This window comes from Lissotriton vulgaris, chromosome 1_1 (assembly GCF_964263255.1).
Source record: "Lissotriton vulgaris chromosome 1_1, aLisVul1.2, whole genome shotgun sequence".
Classification (NCBI taxonomy): Eukaryota; Metazoa; Chordata; class Amphibia; order Caudata; family Salamandridae; genus Lissotriton; species Lissotriton vulgaris.
This window is the reverse complement of record NC_141685.1, coordinates 1168127586-1168149297: the sequence shown is the minus strand read 5'-3', so window position 1 is coordinate 1168149297 and position 21712 is coordinate 1168127586. Positions and strand designations below refer to the sequence as shown.

General features: G+C 51.7%; 1 pseudogene; it reads right to left on the bottom strand.

The window, feature by feature from the left end:
• Window positions 1-21712, bottom strand: part of LOC147748859 (uncharacterized) — a 173131-nt pseudogene that overhangs the window by 149462 nt on the left and 1957 nt on the right.

Sequence of the window (21712 nt, the reverse complement as noted above, 5' to 3'; positions counted from 1 at the left end):
AAAAAAAAATCAGCGTGGATTTTGTCCCAACCACTTCTATCCGGTATTAGACCTTCCCAGGAATGCCCCAAGACCCGCCAACCCACCCGCCAAAAAACACAACACCCCCAAACAGCCCAAAAGCAAAATCTCATACTTACAATATTTCTCGGCCTTCGGTCCAAACGCGCTGTGTAGCTAGGCCATAACTCCAGTTTACCATCACGGATTTCCTGAAAAGCAAATGCAATCACGATTAGAGTGTCCCAGCAGTGCTCTCAGACCCCGAAACCCACCCACAAACACCAGGAAGCCCCCCAAACAGGCCCCTGAAAACGCTACATGAGCAAAATGTCAGAAATAGCAACAACAAAAAATCAGCGTGGATTTTGTTCCAACCACTTCTATCCGGTATTAGACCTTCCCAGGAATGCCCCAACACCCGCCAACCCACCCGCCAAAAAGCACAACACCCCCAAACAGCCCAAAAGCAAAATCTCATACTTACAATATTTCTCGGCCTTCGGTCCAAACGCGCTGTGTAGCTAGGCCATAACTCCAGTTTACCACCACGGATTTCCTGAAAAGCAAATGCAATCAAGATTAGAGTGTCCCAGCAGTGCTCCCAGACCCCGAAACCCACCCACAAACACCAGGAAGCCCCCCAAACAGGCCCCCGAAAACGCTACATTGAGCAAAAGGTCAGAAATAGCAACAAAAAAAATCAGCGTGGATTTTGTCCCAACCACTTCTATCCGGTATTAGACCTTCCCAGGAATGCCCCAAGACCCGCCAACCCACCCGCCAAAAAACACAATACCCCCAAACAGCCAAAAAGCAAAATCTCATACTTACAATATTTCTCGGCCTTCGGTCCAAACGCGCTGTGTAGCTAGGCCATAACTCCAGTTTACCACCACGGATTTCCTGAAAAGCAAATGCAATCAAGATTAGAATGTCCCAGCAGTGCTCTCAGACCCCAAAACCCACCCACAAACACCAGGAAGCCCCCCAAACAGGCCCCTGAAAACGCTACATGAGCAAAATGTCAGAAATAGCAACAACAAAAAATCAGCGTGGATTTTGTTCCAACCACTTCTATCCGGTATTAGACCTTCCCAGGAATGCCCCAACACCCGCCAACCCACCCGCCTAAAAGCACAACACCCCCAAACAGCCCGAAAGCAAAATCTCATACTTACAATATTTCTCGGCCTTCGGTCCAAACGCGCTGGGTAGCTAGGCCATAACTCCAGTTTACCACCACGGATTTCCTGAAAAGCCAATGCAATCAAGATTAGAGTGTCCCAGCAGTGCTCCCAGACCCCGAAACCCACCCACAAACAGCCGGAACCCCCCCAAGGAGCTCCTAAAAGGCAAGCAAGTCAGCAAAAACACCCAAAAAAGTCCGCCTCGGATTTGGTCCAAACCACTTTTATCCGGTATTAGAGCTTCCCAGCAATGGCCCCAGAGCCGTCAACCCAGGAGAAAAAGAGTAGAAGACCCCCAAACAGCCAAAGAGCAAAAGTACAAAAATGGGGACTTAGTCATTTTTTTGCCAATTTCCCAAATCACTCCGCGCGCGCTCTGCAGCTAGGCCCTAACTCCCCTTTGCCACCATGGATTTGCTTCAAACCTCTTGCAAAGTAAAGTATCAATAGCCAGCAGTGCTCCCAGACCCCGAAACCCACCCACAAACACCAGGAAGCCCCCCAAACAGGCCCCCAAAAACGCTACATTGAGCAAAATGTCAGAAATAGCACAAAAAAAATCAGCGTGGATTTTGTCCCAACCACTTCTATCCGGTATTAGACCTTCCCAGGAATGCCCCAAGACCCGCCAACCCACCCGCCAAAAAACACAACACCCCCAAACAGCCCAAAAGCAAAATCTCATACTTACAATATTTCTCGGCCTTCGGTCCAAACGCGCTGTGTAGCTAGGCCATAACTCCAGTTTACCATCACGGATTTCCTGAAAAGCAAATGCAATCACGATTAGAGTGTCCCAGCAGTGCTCTCAGACCCCGAAACCCACCCACAAACACCAGGAAGCCCCCCAAACAGGCCCCTGAAAACGCTACATGAGCAAAATGTCAGAAATAGCAACAACAAAAAATCAGCGTGGATTTTGTTCCAACCACTTCTATCCGGTATTAGACCTTCCCAGGAATGCCCCAACACCCGCCAACCCACCCGCCAAAAAGCACAACACCCCCAAACAGCCCGAAAGCAAAATCTCATACTTACAATATTTCTCGGCCTTCGGTCCAAACGCGCTGGGTAGCTAGGCCATAACTCCAGTTTACCACCACAGATTTCCTGAAAAGCCAATGCAATCAAGATTAGAGTGTCCCAGCAGTGCTCCCAGACCCCGAAACCCAGCCACAAACAGCCGGTACCCCCCCAAAGAGCTCCTCAAAGGCAAGCAAGTCAGCAAAAACACTAAAAAATATCCGCCTCGGATTTGGTCCAAACCACTTTTATCCGGTATTGGAGCTTCCCAGCAATGGCCCCAGAGCCGTCAACCCAGGAGAAAACGAGTAGAAGACCCCCAAACAGCCAAAGAGCAAAAGTACAAAAATGGGGACTTAGTCATTTTTTTGCCAATTTCCCAAATCACTCCGCGCGTGCTCTGCAGCTAGGCCCTAACTCCCCTCTGCCACCATGGATTTGCTTCAAACCTCTTGCAAAGTAAAGTATCCATAGCCAGCAGTGCTCCCAGACCTCGAAACCCACCCACAAACACCAGGAAGCCCCCCAAACAGGCCCCCGAAAACGCTACATTGAGCAAAATGTCAGAAATAGAAACAAAAAAATCAGCGTGGATTTTGTCCCAACCACTTCTATCCGGTATTAGACCTTCCCAGGAATGCCCGAAGACCCGCCAACCCACCCGCCAAAAAGCACAACACCCCCAAACAACCCAAAAGCAAAATCTCATACTTACAATATTTCTCGGCCTTCGGTCCAAACGCGCTGTGTAGCTAGTCCATAACTCCAGTTTACCACCACGGATTTCCCGAAAAGCAAATGCAATCAAGATTAGAGTGTCCCAGCAGTGTTCCCAGACCCCGAAACCCACCCACAAACAGCCGGAACCCCCCCAAAAAGCTCCTCAAAGGCAAGGAAGTCAGCAAAAACACCAAAATATTTCCACCTCGGATTTGGTCCAAACCACTTTTATCCGGTATTAGAGACTCCCAGCAATGGACCCAGAGACGTCAACCCAGGAGAAAAGGAGTAGAAGACCCCCAAACAGCCAAAGAGCAAAGGTAAAAAAAATGGGGACTTGGTCATTTTTTTGCCAATTTCCCAAATCACTCCGCGCGCGCTCTGCAGCTAGGCCCTAACTCCCCTCTGCCACCATGGATTTGCTTCAAACCTCTTGCAAAGTAAAGTATCCATAGCCAGCAGTGCTCCCAGACCCCGAACCCCACCCACAAACACCAGGAAGCCCCCCAAACAGGCCCCCGAAAATGCTACATTGAGCAAAATGTCAGAAATAGCAACAAAAAAATCTGCCTGGATTTTGTCCCAACCACTTCTATCCGGTATTAGACCTTCCCAGGAATGCCCCAAGACCCGCCAACCCACCCGCCAAAAAGCACAACACCCCCAAACAGCCCAAAAGCAAAATCTCATACTTACAATATTTATCGGCCTTCGGTCCAAACGCGCTGTGTAGCTAGGCCATAACTCCAGTTTACCACCACAGATTTCCTGAAAAGCAAATGCAATCAAGATTAGAGTGTCCCAGCAGTGCTCCCAGACCCTGAAACCCACCCACAAACACCAGGAAGCCCCCAAACAGGCCCCCGAAAATGCTACATTGAGCAAAATGTCAGAAATAGCAAAAACAAAATCAGCGTGGATTTTGTCCCAACCACTTCTATCCGGTATTATACCTTCCCAGGAATGCCCCAAGACCCGCCAACCCACCCGCCAAAAAGCACAACACCCCCAAACAGCCCAAAAGCAATATCTCATACTTACAATATTTCTCGGCCTTCGGTCCAAACGCTCTGTGTAGCTAGGCCATAACTCCAGTTTACCACCACGGATTTCCTGAAAAGCAAATGCAATCAAGATTAGAGTGTCCCAGCAGTGCTCCCAGACCCCGAAACCCACCCACAAACAACCGGAACCCCCCAAAGAGCTCCTCAAAGGCAAGCAAGTCAGCAAAATTACCAAAAAATTTCTGCCTCGGATTTGGTCCAAACCACTTTTATCCGGTATTAGAGCTTCCCAGCAATGGCCTGAGAGCCGTCAACCCAGGAGAAAACAAGTAGAAGACCCCCAAACAGCCAAAGAGCAAAAGTACAAAAATGGGGACTTAATCATTTTTTTGCCAATTTCCCAAATCACTCCGCGCGCGCTCTGCAGCTCGGCCCTAACTCCCCTCTGCCACCATGGATTTGCTTCAAACCTCTTGCAAAGTAAAGTATCCATAGCCAGCAGTGCTCCCAGACCCCGAAACCCACCCACAAACACCAGGAAGCCCCCCAAACAGGCCCCCGAAAACGCTACATTGAGCAAAATGTCAGTGTTAGAAACGGGACCCTGGCTGGCCAAGACTCGCGTCGAGGTCAGTCAGGGATCACCATTCCTAAAGTCAGGGCAAGGGAGTCACACACCAAGGTAACCCCCGCTCACCCTCTAGGTAACGTGGCGCGAGCAGTCAAGGCTAAACTTGGAGGCGGTATGAGTTAAGTATTTGCGCACGCACCCCAGCAACAACACCCAAGGCCCACCACAAAGGAAAACTCCACACAAGGATATATATAAAAAATAGACTTTGTATTATAATAAACAAAACACATTAGATAACACACAAACTTTACAATGTGCCAGGGGCACGGGCACAATTTACAAGGGGAATTATGTACAGGACAGGGCCACATGGACCACTGTCAGGGGTAGGCACTTGTTAGAAAATAAAACTGGTAGGTACACACTTAGGACATAAACAGTAGAATGATTAGCACCAAATTTGTAAATGCAACACACATCCAGTAATCACTGGAACAGAGTAAAGACCTCCTACGCAACCCTAAAACACTGTAGGAAATCACGCAGGTAACTAGGACCTTCTCATCAGGACCTAAGGAAGGAATACCAACACCTAAGCAATTCACTCTTAGCAAAGGGAAGGAAACTTAAACATAAAGTGGGACATCGACAATCCTCTATGCAGGGCACACCTAGCAAAGGGGATAAACATAAAGTGGGACATCAACAATTGCACATGAGATAATAAACACAGAGGTGCAGATTAGAACATTTTGCGCAAGAATCACATAGCAAGAAATTACAATGCGCGGGGTGCACATAGCACAACACTCACAATGTCCCTCAGGCCAACTGGCCTCGAAAGGGGCGGAATGCCCTGAGTCTCAGTGTCAGGGGGTCTGCGCAGGCAGCACAAACACAAAGCCTAAACGTAGCAACTGTCCACTAGGTGCTGGACAGTTGTAATTCTGAGCGGGGCAACGTTGGAGCCAGGAGGGCTCAAGAACAAGGTGGGGAGACACAGCGTGGGAGCCTCAGGGCTACAACCAACTAGCTGCCTGTGTCCCCCTAGAGCCTCTCAGGGCTCGCTGAACAAATGCGCAAAGTAGAGCTTCAGCGCTCTCAGGATAATGGAAATGCCCTAGAGCCTCTCTCAGGGCTCTCAATCAATGAAAATGGCCCCCAGAGCCTCTCGGGGCTCGAAGTTCAATATGGGGGCGTGGAGCGGGAGCCTTCTCGCGGCTAAATAACAAAATATGCCCCCTCGGGGCTCGTAAATATACTCAGGGCGGTCGTTGGAGTCCCTCACGGGGGACTCGGGGCAACTATGCACGTCGGAGCGGCCCGCTGCCAACCGGGGCCGCTCGGGAAACAAGGAGGAATGGCCAATGCCCCACGAGCCTCTGGGCTCGAACACAACGAGGACCTCACTCGGCCCGCACACGGAAGGGGAGGGGCGGCACCGACAACGTGCCCCGACGCCCTCCTCCCTTCCTTCACTCACCGGTTGTCTCGCTGGGGATCCTCTCTCCTTACGGGGAGCCTCGGACATGGCCGGCTGCTTCCTGCTCCTTCGGCTGCCTCGATGACGCGGTGGAAGGCTCGGCAGGCTGGGCCAATCCCAGCGCGGCTGGGCGATGACGTCAGTGGCTGCTTCCTCTCGTCCCCGGGCTGCAGCGGTGAACACGGGGCAATGCCGGGTGGGCTCCGGCTCGGTAAAAGAATAAAATAACAACGGGGCAAGGCCGGGTGGGCACCGGCCTCAAAAATAAAGACAAAGCGAGGTGGCACTCGCTACGCCGAAAATCGGCGAAATAAAACGGGCAGATGCCGGGTGGGCACCGCTGTACAACGAGCGCTCCCCAGCGCTCGGGGACAAGGCACAGCGCTCTCAAGCTCCAAGGAAAGTGCGCTCGGCGCTTCAAGGAAAATAAAGGGCGCCTAGCGCTATAATTCAAAAGTCGGAGCACCTCCAGGCACAGCAAAGCTCCAGCAGGGTCTGGAGGCAGGCAGAGGGGCAAGGCAGGGGCAGAGCCAGCACACTGGGTCTCCAGGCAGGGAGACAGCCAAGTGGCGGTCCTCTTGGCCCCAGCAGCAGCAACAGCCCCCTCTGGCAAGGATCCTGGAAGAAAACCAAAGACCGGACAAATTGTATGGGGACACAGCCCCTTCTTATACAGCAAAATCCCTTTGTCTCAGGGTGCAGGGTGGGGGGAAAACCAGTCGCAGCTGGTTTTGAAGTACTCTGTTTACCTCAACCACCCTCTCTATTCACTGGCAGGGCTAGGGACATCAGTCGCACTACAGGGGGTGGAGCCAGCATTGTCTGGGGAAAGTCCAGGCCCATCAGGGACCAGGTGCACTCCTCCCAAGCCATCAAGCATGCTAATCTCACACTCACCACCGGGCAGACCCATCCAGCCTTCCTGGAGCCAGGCTCACCAGCCAGCTCCAGCCAATCACACTGCAGGCATATTTGACAGTAATATGCCAAGTCCTAGAAATGGCATTTCTACACATGACACACATATACCACATACACCATTGCGAAGCATTCATTCCCACGAACTCGCACATACCAAATTCGAGCATGCACTCCCCACGCATCAGGAACTACTAGGGACACAGACATTCCCCATGCATACCTATGGGAGAGCAGGCCAGCCTAACTACATGCACGCACTTTACTCTGGGACACAGAGAAAAAGTGCGCACAGACCAAAAAATCATCCACACATATCACAGATTAAAAGAAAAAAGATTAGGGGTGAACCTGCCTTAAGGGCCAAGTCCACCACAACCCCCTTCCAGCCAAAATGCAGGGCAGACCAATCACCACCGTGATGGACTTCCCTGCTTGGGGCGATAAAACACGGACGCGGGCCCGCAACTGCAGGGACACCCTCCTGTTTTACGCCACTGTGAACCCCTGGGGTTCTTTCTAAAACTATGGTAGGGACTCACTGGATTACCCCACTGGTACTCTCCAGCTGCCCTCAGCCAGGACCAGGCCCTAGGCCACCCAGGTGCCGCTGGTTCCTGCCAGCTCACAAAGTGGGGGGTAGTAACCCCTGGCACATAACAGCCATTTTCCACTCTTCCTGTCTGCAAGACAGGGCTAGACTGCCACTGGTTTTCCAGCCTAGGGTCTACAACCAGGAGCCTCAGGGAAGGCTCTCCTCCCCTTACCTCTTCTCCTAGGGTTCCTCTGCCTCCTGCGAGGGGTACCCTCTAAACACCATTCTCCCAACCTAGGGTTTAACCCCTCAGGTGGTACCGGGGTCAGAGGTGGGCTCTCCCACCCTCTGCACCCCCTTCCAGAGTCCTTCTCCCTCCCAACCGGGGCGGTACCTCTGGAGAAAGAACTGGTTAGGACACTGCTTACAGTATTCCCACCCTTCAGGTCAGGCAAACCCTGAACCTGGACCTCCAACCTCCGGTCTAGAACCTTTGGTGGAATCACTGCCTGGCATTCCAGGACTTCTGGGGACTCACATCCTCTCCCCCAATCACTCCTTTCACTGGACTTCTGTACTCTCCCTCCTGGAGCAGTACTGCCAGACTCCACAACTATAGAAGCTCCGCTCACAGATGCTCCAGGTCCTCCACACACTAGGAGATCTCCCTCAAGTGGACTAACAGGTAAGCATAGGTCCCCACCCTGGTGTTCCCTAAAGAAATCATCCAGGCTCTGAGGCAGGGGTTCGGGCATCTGGGGACTCTCGGTCTCACACTCACTTCCGCTCCACTGAGACAGACAGCAAGCCCCTACCCCCTCCTCACTATTCTGAGACCTAGCTGGGCTACTCTCACCCTCCTCCACCACGCTGGGTAGGAGAAAACCTGACCCACTATTATTGGAATCACTCACTAGCGGCACTAAGGAACCTCTTGCACTCTCCCAGCGCTCTGCTTCATCTGCAAGGTCCCAAGGACAAAAACGCTTCAACTTCAGCAGGTGCTAACGCAACTCTGGACGAACAACACTGAGCAACTGCTCTTTGAGGAACATATTCACAAGACCGTCCTCCTCATCGTCCGAGTTCGCCCTCAGCCACTCCCACATTGCATCTGAACAGTCATCCACAAAATCTTCCCATGACTGGTGAGACGGTTTCTTAAGGTTCCTAAACCTCAACCTATTCTCCTCCTCTGGGGAAACAGGAACCATACTCTGGGAACTGGGAGTGGGACTGTCTACACTTACAGTTAAAAAGCTGCCACCACTGGACTCCACCCTCCCTGGGGAATCCAGAGAATTACAAATGCACTCAGGGGGTAACCTACTCTCTTGGGCTACCTTCTCCCTGAACAAGGCCCTCTCAGCCTCTAGCTTGGCATGCTCCAACCTGAGCTGTTCCAACGCTAGCTGATGCTCCCTCTCTTCCTTCCTATCCAACCACTCCTCTGGGGACAGGGAAAGGGATGGGGCGCTGGTACTGACACTGGACCCAGCAAGGGACTCCCTATCTATGGGGTCCTCACTCTCTGCTGACATCCATCCACTGTCATCACCATCCAACTCACATTCATCAACAGAATCTTCAGGGCTCTCCACAGACTCACCACCCTCATGGCGTGTGGCCCGGGCCCTATCTCTCTCACTGTGCTCAAGATCCCACTGACTTTTTGCCACAGCATCAGGCTGTCCCTAAGCTGGGACTGAGTAACCAACTCACTCACCTCTATGCCTCCCTTTTCGCAGAATCTGACCAGCTCTAATCTACTGTACCTAAACAGACTACAGAGATCAAAAACTGGCTCCATTTTGGCGGACGTCCTCAAGAAAAGTTTGACACAGGGAACCTGGGGGTCTGAGCTAAACAGGAGTACACAATCAACAAAATTCAGCAAGATTCCTATCAGAGAACTTGCACTCCACTGTCCAGCGTAACACACACTCATTCACACACAACCCTCCCCTCGGACTGGTAAGGCAGTTTCTACCACCCCTGATTTTCTCAACCTGACCTCTAGCGACACAGGTACCAAACTCTGGGAGCAGGGCGGGGAACAAATGTACTGGACAAAATACAAAGTGACACCTTTCAGGAGAAGCAAAACTGAACTTCCCTAAAAAACAATAATCCCCAAAATGCGGTTATCTAAAAAATGTAGAGCTTTGAAGTGTGGCCTGTCGCCACTGTGGTACAGCGCAAACACGAATCCTTATCCTCACCGCTTGCCGCCAATGTTAGAAACGGGACCCTGGCTGGCCAAGACTCGTGTCAAGGTCAGTCAGGGATCACCACTTCTAAGGTCAGGGCAAGGGAGTCACACAGCAAGGTAACCCCCGCTCACCCTCTAGGTAACGTGGCGCGAGCAGTCAAGGCTAAACTTGGAGGCGGTATGAGTTAAGTATTTGCGCACGCACCCCAGCAACAACACCCAAGGCCTACCACAAAGGAAAACTCCATACAAGGATATATATAAAAAATAGCCTTTGTATTATAATAAACAAAACACATTAGATAACACACAAACTTTACAATGTGCCAGGGGCACGGGCAAAATTTACAAGGGGAATTATGTACAGGACAGGGCCACATGGACCACTGTCAGGGGTAGGCACTTGTTAGAAAATAATACTGGTAGGTACACACTTAGGGCATAAACATTAGAATGATTAGCACCAAAATTGTAAATGCAACACACATCCAGTAATCACTGGAACAGAGTAAAGACCTCCTACGCAACCCTAAAACACTGTAGGAAATCACGCAGGTAACTAGGACCTTCTCATCAGGACCTAAGGAAGGAATACCAACACCTAAGCAATTCACTCTTAGCAAAGGGAAGGAAACCTAAACATAAAGTGGGACATCAACAATCCTCTATGCAGGGCACACCTAGCAAAGGGGATAAACATAAAGTGGGACATCAACAATTGCACATGAGATAATAAACACAGAGGTGCAGATTAGAACATTTTGCGCAAGAATCACATAGCAAGAAATTACAATGCGCGGGGTGCACATAGCACAACACTCACAATGTCCCTCAGGCCAACTGGCCTCGAAAGGGGCGGAATGCCCTGAGTCTCAGTGTCAGGGGGTCTGCGCAGGCAGCACAAACACAAGCCTAAACGTAGCAACTGTCCACTAAGTGCTGGACAGTTGTAATTCTGAGCTGGGCAACGTTGGAGCCAGGAGGGCTCAAGTACAAGGTGGGGAGACACAGCGTGGGAGCCTCGGGGCTACAACCAACTAGCTGCCTGTGTCCCCCTAGAGCCTCTCAGGGCTCGCTGAACAAATGCGCAAAGTAGAGCTTCAGCGCTCTCAGAATAATGGAAATGCCCTAGAGCCTCTCTCAGGGCTCTCAATCAATGAAAATGGCCCCCAGAGCCTCTCGGGGCTCGAAGATCAATATGGGGACGTGGAGCGGGAGCCTTCTCGCGGCTAAATAACAAAATATGCCCCCTCGAGCCTCGGGGCTCGTAAATATACTCAGGGCGGTCGTTGGAGTCCCTCACGGGGGACTCGGGGCAACTATGCACGTCGGAGCGGCCCGCTGCCAACCGGGGCCGCTCGGGAAACAAGGAGGAATGGCCAATGCCCCACGAGCCTCTGGGCTCGAACACAACGCGGACCTCACTCGGCCCGCACACGTAAGGGGAGGGGCGGCACCGACAACGTGCCCCGACGCCCTCCTCCCTTCCTTCACTCACCGGCTGTCTCGCTGGGGCTCCTCTCTCCTTACGGGGAGCCTCGGACACGGCCGGCTGCTTCCTGCTCCTTCGGCTGCCTCCATGACGCGGTGGAAGGCTCGGCCGGCTGGGCCAATCCCAGCGCGGCCGGGCGATGACGTCAGCGGCTGCTTCCTCTCGTCCCCGGGCTGCAGCGGTGAACACGAGGCAATGCCGGGTGGGCTCCGGCTCGGTAAAAGAATAAAATAACAACGGGGCAAGGCCGGATGGGCACCGGCCTCAAAAATAAAGACAAAGCGAGGTGGCACTCGCTACGCCGAAAATCGGCGAAATAAAACGGGCAGATGCCGGGTGGGCACCGGCTGTACAACAAGCGCTCCCCAGCGCTCGGGGACAAGGCACAGCGCTCTCAAGCGCCAAGGGAAGCGCGCTCGGCGCTTCAAGGAAAATAAAGGGCGCCTAGCGCTATAATTTAAAAGTCAGAGCGCCTCCAGGCACAGCAAAGCTCCAGCAGGGTCTGGAGGCAGGCAGAGGGGCAAGGCAGGGCCAGAGCCAGCACACTGGGTCTCCAGGCAGGGAGACAGCCAAGTGGCGGTCCTCTTGGCCCCAGCAGCAGCAACAGCCCCCTCTGGCAAGGATCCTGGAAGAAAACCAAAGACCGGACAAATTGTATGGGGACACAGCCCCTTCTTATACAGCAAAATCCCTTTGTCTCAGGGTGCAGGGTGGGGGGGAAACCAGTCGCAGCTGGTTTTGAAGTACTCTGTTTACCTCAACCACCCTCTCTATTCACTGGCAGGGCTAGGGACATCAGTCGCACTACAGGGGGTGGAGCCAGCATTGTCTGGGGAAAGTCCAGGCCCATCAGGGACCAGGTGCACTCCTCCCAAGCCATCAAGCATGCTAATCTCACACTCACCACCGGGCAGACCCATCCAGCCTTCCTGGAGCCAGGCTCACCAGCCAGCTCCAGCCAATCACACTGCAGGCATATTTGACAGTAATATGCCAAGTCCTAGAAATGGCATTTCTACACATGACACACACATACCACATACACCATTGCGAAGCATTCATTCCCACGAACTCGCACATACCAAATTCGAGCATGCACTCCCCACGCATCAGGAACTACTAGGGACACAGACATTTCCCATGCATCCCTATGGGAGAGCAGGCCAGCCTAACTACATGCACGCACTTTACTCTGGGACACAGAGAAAAAGTGCGCACAGACCAGAAAATCATCCACACATATCACAGATTAAAAGAAAAAAGATTAGGGGTGAACCTGCCTTAAGGGCCAAGTCCACCACAACCCCCTTCCAGCCAAAATGCAGGGCAGACCAATCACCACCATGATGGACTTCTCTACTTGGGGCGATAAAACACGGACGCGGGCCCGCAACTGCAGGGACACCCTCCTGTTTTACGCCACTGTGAACCCCTGGGGTTCTTTCTAAAACTATGGTAGGGACTCACTGGATTACCCCACTGGTACTCTCCAGCTGCCCTCAGCCAGGACCAGGCCCTAGGCCACCCAGGTGCCGCTGGTTCCTGCCAGCTCACAAAGTGGGGGGTAGTAACCCCTGGCACATAACAGCCATTTTCCACTCTTCCTGTCTGCAAGACAGGGCTAGACTGCCACTGGTTTTCCAGCCTAGGGTCTACAACCAGGAGTCTCAGGGAAGGCTCTCCTCCCCTTACCTCTTCTCCTAGGGTTCCTCTGCCTCCTGCGAGGGGTAGCCTCTAAACACCATTCTCCCAACCTAGGGTTTAACCCCTCAGGTGGTACCGGGGTCAGAGGTGGGCTCTCCCACCCTCTGCACCCCCTTCCAGAGTCCTGCTCCCTCCCAACCGGGGCGGTACCTCTGGAGAAAGAACTGGTTAGGACACTGCTTACAGTATTCCCACCCTTCAGGTCAGGCAGACCCTGAACCTGGACCTCCAACCTCCGGTCTAGAACCTTTGGTGGAATCACTGCCTGGCACTCCAGGACTTCTGGGGACTCACATCCTCTCCCCCAATCACTCCTTTCACTGGACTTCTAGTTCTGTACTCTCCCTCCTGGAGCAGTACTGCCAGACTCCACAACTATAGAAGCTCCGCTCACAGATGCTCCAGGTCCTCCACACACTAGGAGATCTCCCTCAAGTGGACTAACAGGTAAGCATAGGTCCCCACCCTGGTGTTCCCTAAAGAAATCATCCAGGCTCTGAGGCAGGGGTTCGGGCATCTGGGGACTCTCGGTCTCACACTCACTTCTGCTCCACTGAGACAGACAGCAAGCCCCTACACCCTCCTCACTATGCTGAGACCTAGCTGGGCTACTCTCACCCTCCTCCACCACGCTGGGTTGGAGAAAACCTGACCCACTATTATTGGAATCACTCGCTAGCGGCACTAAGGAACCTCTTGCACTCTCCCAGCGCTCTGCTTCATCTGCAAGGTCCCAAGGACAAAAACGCTTCAACTTCAGCAGGTGCTGACGCAACTCTGGACAAACAGCACTGAGCAACTGCTCTTTGAGGAACATATTCACCACACCGTCAACCTCATCGTCCGAGTTCGCCCTCAGCCACTCCCACATTGCATCTGAACAGTCATCCACAAAATCTTCCCATGACTGGTGAGACAGTTTCTTAAGGTTCCTAAACCTCAACCTATTCTCCTCCTCTGGGGAAACAGGAACCATACTCTGGGAACTGGGAGTGGGACTGTCTACACTTACAGTTAAAAAGCTGCCACCACTGGACTCCACCCTCCCTGGGGAATCCAGACAATTACAAATGCACTCAGGGGGTAACCTACTCTCTTGGGCTACCTTCTCCCTGAACAAGGCCCTCTCAGCCTCTAGCTTGGCATGCTCCAACCTGAGCTGTTCCAACGCTAGCTGATGCTCCCTCTCTTCCTTCCTATCCAACCACTCCTCTGGGGACAGGGAAAGGGATGGGGCGCTGGTACTGACACTGGACCCAGCAAGGGACTCCCTATCTATGGGGTCCTCACTCTCTGCTGACATCCATCCACTGTCATCACCATCCAACTCACATTCATCAACAGAATCTTCAGGGCTCTCCACAGACTCACCACCCTCATGGCGTGTGGCCCGGGCCCTATCTCTCTCGCTGTGCTCAAGATCCCACTGACCCTTTTGCCACAGCATCAGGCTGTCCCTAAGCTGGGACTGAGTAACCAACTCACTCACCTCTATGCCTCCCTTTTCGCAGAATCTGACCAGCTCTAATCTACTGTACCTAAACAGACTACAGAGATCAAAAACTGGCTCCATTTTGGCGGACGTCCTCAAGAAAAGTTTGACACAGGGAACCTGGGGGTCTGAGCTAAACAGGAGTACACAATCAACAAAATTCAGCAAGATTCCTATCAGAGAACTTGCACTCCACTGTCCAGCGTAACACACACTCATTCACACACAACCCTCCCCTCGGACTGGTAAGGCAGTTTCTACCACCCCTGATTTTCTCAACCTGACCACTAGCGACACAGGTACCAAACTCTGGGAGCAGGGCGGGGAACAATTGTACTGGACAAAATACAAATCGACACCTTTCAGGAGAAGCAAAACTGAACTTCCCTAAAAAACAATAATCCCCAAAATGCGGTTATCTAAAAAATGTAGAGCTTTGAAGTGTGGCCTGTCGCCACTGTGGTACCGCGCAAACACGAATCATTATCCTCACCGCTTGCCGCCAATGTTAGAAACGGGACCCTGGCTGGCCAAGACTCGTGTCAAGGTCAGTCAGGGATCACCACTTCTAAGGTCAGGGCAAGGGAGTCACACAGCAAGGTAACCCCCGCTCACCCTCTAGGTAACGTGGCGCGAGCAGTCAAGGCTAAACTTGGAGGCGGTATGAGTTAAGTATTTGCGCACGCACCCCAGCAACAACACCCAAGGCCTACCACAAAGGAAAACTCCATACAAGGATATATATAAAAAATAGCCTTTGTATTATAATAAACAAAACACATTAGATAACACACAAACTTTACAATGTGCCAGGGGCACGGGCAAAATTTACAAGGGGAATTATGTACAGGACAGGGCCACATGGACCACTGTCAGGGGTAGGCACTTGTTAGAAAATAATACTGGTAGGTACACACTTAGGACATAAACATTAGAATGATTAGCACCAAAATTGTAAATGCAACACACATCCAGTAATCACTGGAACAGAGTAAACACCTCCTACGCAACCCTAAAACACTGTAGGAAATCACGCAGGTAACTAGGACCTTCTCATCAGGACCTAAGGAAGGAATACCAACACCTAAGCAATTCACTCTTAGCAAAGGGAAGGAAACCTAAACATAAAGTGGGACATCAACAATCCTCTATGCAGGGCACACCTAGCAAAGGGGATAAACATAAAATGGGACATCAACAATTGCACATGAGATAATAAACACAGAGGTGCAGATTAGAACATTTTGCGCAAGAATCACATAGCAAGAAATTACAATGCGCGGGGTGCACATAGCACAACACTCACAATGTCCCTCAGGCCAACTGGCCTCGAAAGGGGCGGAATGCCCTGAGTCTCAGTGTCAGGGGGTCTGCGCAGGCAGCACAAACACAAGCCTAAACATAGCAACTGTCCACTAAGTGCTGGACAGTTGTAATTCTGAGCTGGGCAACGTTGGAGCCAGGAGGGCTCAAGAACAAGGTGGGGAAACACAGCGTGGGAGCCTCGGGGCTACAACCAACTAGCTGCCTGTGTCCCCCTAGAGCCTCTCAGGGCTCGCTGAACAAATGCGCAAAGTAGAGCTTCAGCGCTCTCATGATAATGGAAATGCCCTAGAGCCTCTCTCAGGGCTCTCAATCAATGAAAATGGCCCCCAGAGCCTCTCGGGGCTCGAAGATCAATATGGGGACGTGGAGCGGGAGCCTTCTCGCGGCTAAATAACAAAATATTCCCCCTCGAGCCTCGGGGCTCGTAAATATACTCAGGGCGGTCGTTGGAGTCCCTCACGGGGGACTCGGGGCAACTATGCACGTCGGAGCGGCCCGCTGCCAACCGGGGCCGCTCGGGAAACAAGGAGGAATGGCCAATGCCCCACGAGCCTCTGGGCTCGAACACAACGAGGACCTCACTCGGCCCGCACACGGAAGGGGAGGTGCGGCACCGACAACGTGCCCCGACGCCCTCCTCCCTTCCTTCACTCACCGGCTGTCTCGCTGGGGCTCCTCTCTCCTTACGGGGAGACTCGGACACGGACGGCTGCTTCCTGCTCCTTCGGCTGCCTCGATGACGCGGTGGAAGGCTCGGCCGGCTGGGCCAATCCCAGCGCGGCCGGGCGATGACGTCAGCGGCTGCTTCCTCTCGTCCCCGGGCTGCAGCGGTGAACACGAGGCAATGCCGGGTGGGCTCCGGCTCGGTAAAAGAATAAAATAACAACGGGGCAAGGCCGGATGGGCACCGGCCTCAAAAATAAAGACAAAGCGAGGTGGCACTCGCTACGCCGAAAATCGGCGAAATAAAACGGGCAGATGCAGGGTGGGCACCGGCTGTACAACGAGCGCTCCCCAGCGCTCGAGGACAAGGCACAGCGCTCTCAAGCGCCAAGGGAAGCGCGCTCGGCGCTTCAAGGAAAATAAAGGGCGCCTAGCGCTATAATTTAAAAGTCAGAGCACCTCCAGGCACAGCAAAGCTCCAGCAGGGTCTGGAGGCAGGCAGAGGGGCAAGGCAGGGCCAGAGCCAGCACACTGGGCCTCCAGGCAGGGAGACCGCCAAGTGGCGGTCCTCTTGGCCCCAGCAGCAGCAACAGCCCCCTCTGGCAAGGATCCTGGAAGAAAACCAAAGACCGGTCAAATTGTATGGGGACACAGCCCCTTCTTATACAGCAAAATCCCTTTGTCTCAGGGTGCAGGGTGGGGGGAAAACCAGTCGCAGCTGGTTTTGAAGTACTCTGTTTACCTCAACCACCCTCTCTATTCACTGGCAGGGCTAGGGACATCAGTCGCACTACAGGGGGTGGAGCCAGTATTGTCTGGGGAAAGTCCAGGCCCATCAGGGACCAGGTGCACTCCTCCCAAGCCATCAAGCATGCTAATCTCACACTCACCACTGGGCAGACCCATCCAGCCTTCCTGGAGCCAGGCTCACCAGCCAGCTCCAGCCAATCACACTGCAGGCATATTTTACAGTAATATGCCAAGTCCTAGAAATGGCATTTCTACACATGACACACACATACCACATACACCATTGCGAAGCATTCATTCCCACGAACTCGCACATACCAAATTCGAGCATGCACTCCCCACGCATCAGGAACTACTAGGGACACAGACATTCCCCATGCATCCCTATGGGAGAGCAGGCCAGCCTAACTACATGCACGCACTTTACTTTGGGACACAGAGAAAAAGTGCGCACAGACCAGAAAATCATCCACACATATCACAGATTAAAAGAAAAAAGATTAGGGGTGAACCTGCCTTAAGGGCCAAGTCCAACAGTCAGAAATAGCACAAAAAAAATCAGCGTGGATTTTGTCCCAACCACTTCTATCGGGTATTAGACCTTCCCAGGAATGCCCCAAGACCCGCCAACCCACCCGCCAAAAAGCACAACACCCCCAAACAGCCCAAAAGCAAAATCTCATACTTACAATATTTCTCGGCCTTCGGTCCAAACGCTCTGTGTAGCTAGGCCATAACTCCAGTTTACCACCACGGATTTCCTTAAAAGCAAATGCAATCAAGATTAGAGTGTCCCAGCAGTGCTCCCAGACCCCGAAACCCACCCACAAACACCAGGAAGCCCCCCAAACAGGCCCCCGAAAACGCTACATTGAGCAAAATGTCAGAAATAGCAAAAAAAAATCACTGTGGATTTTGTCCCAACCACTTCTATCCGGTATTAGACCTTCCCAGGAATGCCGCAAGACCCGCCAACCCACCCGCCAAAAAGCACAACATCCCCAAACAGCCCAAAAGCAAAATCTCATACTTACAATATTTCTCGGCCTTCGGTCCAAACGCGCTGTGTAGCTAGGCCATAACTCCAGTTTACCACCACGGATTTCCTGAAAAGCAAATGCAATCAAGATTAGAGTGTCCCAGCAGTGCTCCCAGACCCCGAAACCCACCCACAAACACCAGGAAGCCCCCCAAACAGGCCCCCGAAAACGCTACATTGAGCAAAATGTCAGAAATAGCACAAAAAAATCAGCGTGGATTTTGTCCCAACCACTTCTATCTGGTATTAGACCTTCCCAGGAATGCCCCAAGACCCGCCAACCCACCCGCCAAAAAGCACAACACCCCCAAACAGCACAAAAGCAAAATCTCATACTTACAATATTTCTCGGCCTTCAGTCCAAACGCGCTGTGTAGCTAGGCCATAACTCCAGTTTACCACCACGGATTTCCTGAAAAGCAAATGCAATCAAGATTAGAGTGTCCCAGCAGTGCTCCCAGACCCCGAAACCCACCCACAAACAGCCGGAACCCCCCCAAAGAGCTCCTCAAAGGCAAGCAAGTCAGCAAAAACACTAAAAAATGTCCGCCTTGGATTTGGCCCAAACCACTTTTATCCGGTATTAGAGCTTCCCAACAATGGCCCCAGAGCCGTCAACCCAGGAGAAAACGAGTAGAAGACCCCCAAACAGCCAAAGAGCAAAAGTACAAAAATGGGGACCCCGCCATTTTTTTGCCAATTTCCCAAATCACTCCGCGCACGCTCTGCAGCTAGGCCCTAACTCCCCTCTGCCACCACGGATTTGCTTCAAACCTCTTGCAAAGTAAAGTATTCATAGCCAGCAGTGCTCCCAGACCCCGAAACCCACCCACAAACACCAGGAAGCCCCCCAAACAGGCCCCCGAAAACGCTACATTGAGCAAAATGTCAGAAATAGCAACAAAAAAAATCAGCGTGGATTTTGTCCCAACCACTTCTATCCGGTATTAGACCTTCCCAGGAATGCCCCAAGACCCGCCAACCCACCCGCCAAAAAGCACAACACCCCCAAACAGCCCAAAAGCAAAATCTCATACTTACAATATTTCTCGGCCTTCGGTCCAAACGCGCTGTGTGGCTAGGCCATAACTCCAGTTTACCACCACGGATTTCCTGAAAAGCAAATGCAATCAAGATTAGAGTGTCCCAGCAGTGCTCCCAGACCCCAAAACCCACCCACAAACACCAGGAAGCCCCCCAAACAGGCCCCCGAAAACGCTACTTTGAACAAAATGTCAGAAATAGCAAAAAAAAAATCAGCATGGATTTTGTCCCAACCACTTCTATTCGGTATTAGACCTTCCCAGGAATGCCCCAAGACCCGCCAACCCACCCGCCAAAAAGCACAACACCCCCAAACAGCCCAAAAGCAAAATCTCATACTTACAATATTTCTCGGCCTTCGGTCCAAACGCGCTGTGTAGCTAGGCCATAACTCCGGTTTACCACAACGGATTTCCTGAAAAGCAAATGCAATCAAGATTAGACTGTCCCAGCAGTGCTCCCAGACCCCGAAACTCACCCACAAACAGCCAGAACCCCCCCAAAGAGCACCTCAAAGGCAAGCAAGTCAGCAAAAACACAAATAAAATTCCGCCTCCGATTTGGTCCAAACCACTTTTATCCGGTATTGGAGCTTCCCAGCAATGGCCCCAGAGCCGTCAACTCACCCGCAAAGAAGTAGAACACCCCCACAAGTGCTGAATCTTTCTTCATTGGGCGTAATCCAGCCCTCTGCTTTGATGGAAATAGGAGTCTGGAGGAGGAGGATAGAGGAGCATGTTCTTCTGAACTTGTGAACCTGAGGAATGCAGACTGCGGGCCCTTCAAATCAATAAGCAAACAAGTGAAGACAGTTCTGCTGATGGGCTTGTTTTTGTGATTAGGTGATTAAAGTTTGAATTATATTAACTGTGCACAACAAAGAAAGACAGACACACAGGAATGAAAGTGAATAAGGACGAAAAAGAAAGTTATTGATTCATTGTCTCATTTTCAGGGCTCGGTGTCAAGGTCCAGGAATAAGAATAAGGCTTCGTCTTCATACTCTGCAAATTCAGGCAGGGTGAGCTCAGTGTCACCTGACAGAGTAGAAGTTCCATCATCTACATTGCCTTCCACCTCGTCTTCATCCGGCGTGCTTTCTCATACTTTGTAATCTGGTGGTATGAGGTGCTGATTCATCTTGATCATTGTTAACCTCTCCACATTTTTGGGCGAGAGGCGGCTCCGTTTGGGAATTACAATGGCACCAGCAGCACTGAAAACACGTTCAGAAGACACGCTTGCGAGTGGGCAAGACAAGTAGTTTAAAGCCAGGTTGGAGAGCTGTGGCCACAATTCTTTTTTCCCATGCCAATACGCCAATGGGTCAGCATTAACATACACCTCTGTTGAGTCATTCAGATAGTCCTTCACCATCGACTCAAGGTCCTCATCCAAGGTTCCTCCACTTTGCTTAGCTGTTGCTGTGCCTGTGACCTTTTGAGAACCAAACCCAAGCCGAGCCAGCCAATCCTCTTCAGCCTCCAATGTTTCTGTTGTGTCTGGTGCAGATGATCCGGTTGCCGGTGTCTTTAACGGCTGAGAGGTCACTTGTGCCACAGCCACAGGCGCAGAAGTGGATTGTTTTGACTGGGAATGGCCTGCTGATGCTGATGTACTGCCTTTTCCTTCAATTTTCTGCCATTCTCTTTCAAACCTCTTGGCTGACAAGGCTAGCCCACGTTTGTACTTTGGAACATGTTCATCATCAAAAGGAAAGAATGCTTGGCCTGCCAGCGTCTTTTTGTAGCGTGGATCCAGAATAGTAGCACAAATGTAATGCTGTTCTGAGTGGATCATTTTAAGACGTTCATCACCACGTAGGCGCTCTAATAATTTCTCAGCCAAAACAAAAGGGTCTTTGTTTTTTTCATTTTTTTGAAACACAGAACACACCTCCTTCAGTTGGTGCTCCAGCATGTACAACAATGGGATAGCTTTTCCCAAATTACAGTCCTCCAAGCTGACTGCACGCATGAAGACCTCAAAAGGACGAAGCATGCGTGCCAGGCTTTTAACTATGTGCCATTGCTCCGCACCCATCCTCAGGTCCCTCTGAGCTGTACCCTGTGTTTAGAAATATTGATCGAGTACCGTATACTGCTCATACAGACGCTCAAGCATGTAGAAGGTTGAGTTCCAACGTGTTACCACCTCCTGGATGAGTGCTTTCACTGGCATTCGACGGTCATGTAGCAGGCTCCTCAGATGCTTCCGGGCCTTAAAAGAATGGCTGAAATGGTTGCACATTTTTCGGCAGGTCTCCACTACCTCGTACGCTGGACTCTCTTTATCACTCAAGAATTTTTTGACAACCAGGTTTATACAGTGCGCCAAACACGGCACTCTGAAATAGTGACCCAGCTCCATGGCCTTAACTACATTGGCGCCATTATCCGTGGAAACATAACCAATCTGGCGTTTTTTTGGGGACAGCCAGTCAAGGACCTTTGTGTTAAACTCATCCAAAATGTTTTGTGCTGTGTGACGTTTCTCCAAACCAAACATGGCTAGTGTTGCATGTTTCCTTAGCAGCTTTGAAA